At 42.5% G+C, this 6411-nt stretch overlaps 1 protein-coding gene across 1 annotated transcript in view; it reads right to left on the minus strand.

The window, feature by feature from the left end:
- The window catches only part of LOC145453684 (cilia- and flagella-associated protein 43-like), a 252286-nt gene that overhangs the window by 141482 nt on the left and 104393 nt on the right, over positions 1 to 6411 (minus strand). The window lies entirely within an intron of this gene.

Below are 6411 nucleotides of genomic sequence, written 5' to 3' on the forward strand. Positions count from 1 at the left end.
TTCGTCAACTGGAGGTCGGCCAGTTTTGGCCCGTTCGACGCGTCGCGATGCATATAACTTTTATGCTTTTCGTTTCAAAATTTTCAATACATTCTGGATTCGGCCAGTTGTACGGCTGCACGGGCAGGACCGGTATTCATAGCTGCATATTTCTTACTGATTACATCTCAGGCCGCATCTTTTTGTTTTGCCGTCAGTCTTTTTGTCTTCTTTGGTTTCAATTTATTGTTCTATCAATTTAATTATTCTAAACTTTTCCTGTCTGTTGCAATCTTCCGTCCTCGTATTTTATTTCCAAAGTATACTATCGAATTCTGTACAGTCTGTAAAAAATGCCATACCGGTAATCATAGCATAAGGTACTATCGGCTGTGGTAGGCCCATGCCCATAATATGCGCCAACAGTCGTAGTAGTGTCTGAGTACAATGTTTTCAGCTAATACCGCAACTGCACGTCAGAGCATCCAGTTAACACCATCTCAATACCAAATACTAGTGTACCTGTAGCCAGCCCAGACCGCAGTCTACGCGAAGCACACAGCCGATTAACTTTCTAGACACCTCGCTCGGCGGATAACATTTGGCCGATTAAAATTCACCGATTAGTGGCAGATCGGCATCTGTGCCACGGAAGCCAGCCGATTACTGACGTTTAATCGGCGATTAGGCATTAATCGACATCTGTGCAATCCACCCTCACGGTCTTATCGATCATTCCTATCTAATACCGAATACTGTGCATGCATGTTTTCTGTACCACCACCACTGCCGTGTGTTATGTATTTTGGTTGGATGAAAATAAAGACTCTCTCTCTCCGTAAATATTGGGGGGCGAACATTTGTAACGGAGTTGATGAGTCGAAAAAGGTTTGAAACCACTGGCTTAGACTGAGAAGATGGTTGTTACTAACAGCCAACTATTATGAATTGAATCATGGATGAATGTGACGTCACAGTTAATAGGGAATTCAGTAAAGGAGCTTGCAAAACACGGTACGGGAAGTTTAGAAAGCTTAAAATGACATTTTTAAACGACACTTGTGGCAAAAAAAAATTGTTACAAGGTTTTATTGCCTAAGAACGAGAGTGGGTCGCGTTATAAATCGACCGCTCAGGAATCATTACCAAACATGTGGAAACACCATCAATACTAAGCAACAAACAAATATCTCCCTATCCTTATTGCCATTTGATGACGATTTCATTTTGAAGTCTCTCAATGCAGTTCAACTTCAAACGCTAATCCATCAAGTAAAGAAGACACATGTGTTGCAGATTCGCAATTTGATTGTTTTTATGAAAGAGAAAAGAAACAAATAGCCATCAAAGAAAACATCACCATTCGATCAATGAGAAAAAACTAACTGACCACAAAAACCATTCCGTCTCAAACTCCAGACGCTTACACGAAATTATGTCATAGCAGCCTTCAGTCATGCTCGGCGTTCACCATCGTGTTCACACGGCTGTGGCAAGCGTTTCCATCAAATCTCACCACAAATTCTCCCGTGCTGCCGTGATGACAAGCAACTTTTACTTTGATCGGGCACGAGTCGAAGGTGCAGTATCCGACGCAAATGAATACTGGGAAATATCGCAATCCCCTGAACAGGCATCGATCGAACGCGATACTGCAAGATTGGCTGTAACGCCGTAATTTTCGTCTGATAATGTAGGCCCACTCACTGGATTTAACAACCCCAGCATCAAAGCAATTCAAGAAAGACTCCCAATGTAAGTGTGGGATAGAGAACACGTAAAACCGAATAGGATTCTGTCCTGTACAGGTGATGTCGGCGGAGTCATCATGTACTGTGTCTCCGTCTGGGACGCACAAGGCGAGGCTAAGTTGCAGTCAGCCTGTCCAGGCTCTTTCGTACAAGAATTGTTTCTTTCTGGATTATTTTTTTCCTTCAACAAAGTTGACCTTTTCTCCAAAATTCTTTGTTTGTTTCTGTTCAATCTATATCGAAGATAGTTCCGTTCGTTTTTTTCTCCGCCTTCGATAGATGATGGGAACCCTTATAATCGTCGACGACTGAATGCCAAATCGAGCCGGCGTTGACGTCCTGAAGGGTATAATTCGACAGAAGTTCAGCCATTCGATCATCAGTCAAGGTCCTCTTAAGAGGCATTTTTATCTATCATATATACTGAAAATAAAGGAATTCTGCCATGGGAAATATAGTAAAAGTGATTAATACAATTCGTCACATCATTCAACCCACATATCATAAATTATTTGGTTCGGTTGTCAAATTTGTACACATGTCCAGCCTGTTAGAATGCTGGATACTTCAACCTGCAGTTACAATCTCTGGACTAATATAAATGAATGTGAAATGTGCGCAGTTTAACCAAGAAGAAACTAACCATATTGGCCCTTGTAGAACGAATGCGAGTATAGACTAATCACATATAGTGTGGAATAACCCAATGAACGGGAATTCTACTGATAAATAAGCATAACAGAGTTCATACCTGTGTGGCAATAAACAAGTACCAAGTAGAGCCATGGCGTAATACGACTGCCTCCCCATCCTGGCTAGTTATAGTGGTAACTGCGTAGGCATCGATGTCGTTGGTGTCGTATATATAGCATGGTGGTGACTTCTGCCGGGCTTCTCTCGAATTCCTGATGATCAGGTGACGTCCACATATTAGATCAGTGGTTCCCAACCTTTTTCGACCCATCGCCCCCTTTTCAAGGTCAACACCGATCATCGCCCCCCAAATTTTGTGCACCGATAATTGGGCATACAGACTGTAATCACCGGCGGGTTGACTAAAAAAAAAAAAAAAAAAGGTCATCTTTCTCCGCTCAGAGCTGAAAATAACGTTTTTTCGCTCCGCATTGCTAGGTGGATGACTAAAAAAAAAAAAAAGGTCAGCCGTTTTACGCGTCATCGCCCCCCTATCGCCCCCTTCGCTATTTTCGCCCCCCGTCGCCCCCTTTGTCCATTTTCGCCCCCCTGTCGCCCCCTTCGTCATTTTCGCCCCCCTAGATCGCCAAATCGCCCCCTGGGGGGCGATATCGCCCACGTTGGGAACCACTGTATTAGATGTTTATTGAACGACCGCCCGCTGGCTTGGGTATTACATCGTTACGGCATAGTGTCCTTATGGCGCGCTATGGCACGCTACCTGAGAATGGACTATACGCCGCGTTCCCTCTAGGGTCCGCAACAGAGAGTCGGCGAACACGTTGGCCAGCACTCTATTGTATAACATAAACTCGAACAGACTAAGGATAAAACATCGGATAAAATAAACAGGGCTGGTCGTGCAACGTCGGTCGTTCGTGAGATAAAAAGGCAGCAGCGTTTGTCAGGTAAGAAGGCTGTAGCTAGCACTTGTCAGGTAAAAAGCCGGCATGCATCTTACGAAGGTCTTCTTTAAATAGTCGGAATGCAGACACCGTCGCGCACAATGATCAGAAATGATTGTTAGTTAGATGATCCGGCGTCGAGATGGTATGTGCGGTACACCAATCCGCCATAGTCCTATAGTTACAGATATTATCGCTTTATCGTATACTCAATGGCTATCTTACAAGCCATTGATAAGTACCTGTCTCGACCATAGAAACCTGTCGGACTGAACGTTCAGATTCGAGTTAAAACTGTAATGTCCACTATAATATTCCGCGGTACAACTGAATCTCCTGAGATTTGATTTTTCACAGAACACTGCCCCAGTGCCCCACTGCCGTTTCGTGGTGTTCATGGTTGTCTTTCGACTACCTTGACCACTGACTCCATGCCGACTTGTAGCATGGCACACTTCTAGGCTTTTCAAAGATTCCGCTTGCGCGGACCAGCTGACAAGGAGGAGCCTAGATAAGCCTGCAACACTTAGGTGACCGTCGCATCGTCGACGTCAATCGGATAAAAAAGGCCAACCACGATCGCTACTAACGAATGCAGACTGCAGAGACGAGTTGGAATGCATGCTTTTGGACGGTTTCTCGGGGAGTGCAACAGGCTCGAGGATAGCTAATTAGCCATATACCTCAAACATCCTACTGGTCGTTGCGTAAGGTTTCAGTGGGTACCTACAAACCGATATATATTGTTAAATGGTGTCATTTGATTAACTTTAATATACTCCATTCTCATATTCTTCGTATCTAATAGAACGTTGCGCAACAAGCCTAAATTTTAACAGCATTATGAGCATGAGCAATGACCAAATTGTGCCTGTTACCAAGCAATCGGGGACGCATACGACTATTTTTGCCATTTGAATTTTTAGATGTGAGTGTCACTTCGAAAGTAGTTGATCTCTCGTCGATGACGAGGACGAAAGTCTAGATTTCACAACTCCGTCGTCATATAGGCGCCGCTCGCCTTCTTTGTTCACTTTTTAGCGATCAATTAGGGCACCGTGTAAGGCAGGGGTGGCCAACCCGTGGCCCCCGGGAAGGTTTTGAGTGGCCCGCAAAGTAATTCTCGAAATTAGTTATATTATAAATAAAATACTTACTGCTGGGATAATTAATTGTGAACTTGTCAAGCCAACCAAAATTTGATTAGCCTGACCTATAAATTTGGGAAGTTGATGAATAAATTATCAGATCCGACACATTGTCGTAGCCATAGGGGCCAGCCATTAATTTCTTAGATCCTTGTATATGACGGTAAAGTAGAATAGTTCATGACAGATTTATTTGACTTGATATTTTTGGAGCTCTTCGCGTGATTTATAGTCGCCTGATTTTTATCTTTTAGCATTGGTACCCCTTTTCGAAAATTAAAAATGCTCGGTCTGGTGTAGACAGAGGTGGTCAAAGTAGTCAAGAAAGCTAATCAAGTAGAAGTAGCGACTAAAAAATCTACTCAAGTACGAGTAGAAGTACTATTTCTTTAAGCAACCTAAAACTACTTGAATTAGAAGTAGAATTGTCTGACTTTAAAAGTACTCAAGTAAGTAAGTAGTTGTGAAAACGATCCTAATTTGTTCACATGGATCGTATAAAGGTGCAAATTGAGCTATGCGAATGGTGACGAGCTTGATTCATATTGATGCATACCAGCAGGTATCCAATTTTTGATAGCATAAGCATTCGTCCACATCATGGGATGAAAATGATAGGATTGATATGGAAATGCGATACTTATCCTGTTTTCTCGAACAGCACGTTTTAGAAAATAGCATGGTATGGCGCCATCCCCCATATTATAAGGTCCTTAGTTTAGTCGAAGACCAATACGGAGAAGTTGTACAGGATACGGTGTAAACACTTTGCACGATTAGTAAACGTTAATAAAAAATATAGTTGACCGTAGAAATGCCATATTGTGTAGCTTTATTTCCGGAAATTAAAGGCATTACTACACTTGCTTTTATACTCCAACATGTATGTTATCAAGACAAAAGAACTGATATTAATTATAACTCAAAGCATATGATACTGGGGATTGAAAATGAAACATAAATACTAGTTCTAAAAGTGGAACACGTTTTTAATGCCTTTAGTCCAGAAAGTTTCAAAGGTGGTATGCTGAAACAGCTCTAAAACTACCAAAAAAATGTCAGAGTCCACTTTTCCAGGTTAGGACGCGCCATGGACATGCTAGATTACGATATGACAAGTAAATGCTAGATTGCGAGACATCAGTTTCAAACGTTATGATGAGCCATATACTGCGATGAATTATTTCATCTATGGGCGAAGGGCGACAATGTGGTGTGAACTCAGGGATATCTAGTTCTAGGAGTAGTTCTAGATATCCCTGTGTGAACGAAATCACGCCAACCCGCTACCTAAATTATATTCATCGATACTTTCCTGAAATCATACTGGTAACGCCGTATCCACTGCGTGCGAAGCGCCACGAAGATTCTGGGCTTTACTCAACTTTTATGGAAAATAAATGTTGATACTCCGTGCGAAGAGCCCCGAAATTCCTCAGGCTATCTTCCTGATTCGAAGATTGAGCTACTTCTACTTGACAAAGTGAAAATAACGAAAAGTAAGTAAGTAGATCACAAAATAGTATGAAGTAGAAGTAGCAAATATCAGATCTACTTGAGTAAGTACCAGAAGTAGAGGAAATCTCCCTGAGTACTTTGAAAACGTAGAAGTACTTCGTTACTGACCACTCTCCACTCTCCGCGCACGCCAAGCACGCACGTGGATATATATATATAACAACATTCAGTCACTAAAATTTGACGTAGCAAGCAAGTGGTGGGGGAATCGCGGCAGACTGGGGCCGCGGGCCGCATTATCATGTAAGATGGGAAACTGTCCGCGGGACGGATCCAACCCGCGGGCCGAATGTTGCCCGCCCCTGATGTACACCGAGATTGACTCGTTTCGCACGATGCAGTCCCCTGTAACATTTTCAGAAAATTGATCAGAATTGAAATGAAATAATAAAAACATTTCACAGGCTTATAGGAATA

Source organism: Botryllus schlosseri, chromosome 13 (assembly GCF_051294905.1).
Source record: "Botryllus schlosseri isolate E-star chromosome 13, Bs_hap1, whole genome shotgun sequence".
In the NCBI taxonomy this organism is placed as follows: Eukaryota; Metazoa; Chordata; class Ascidiacea; order Stolidobranchia; family Styelidae; genus Botryllus; species Botryllus schlosseri.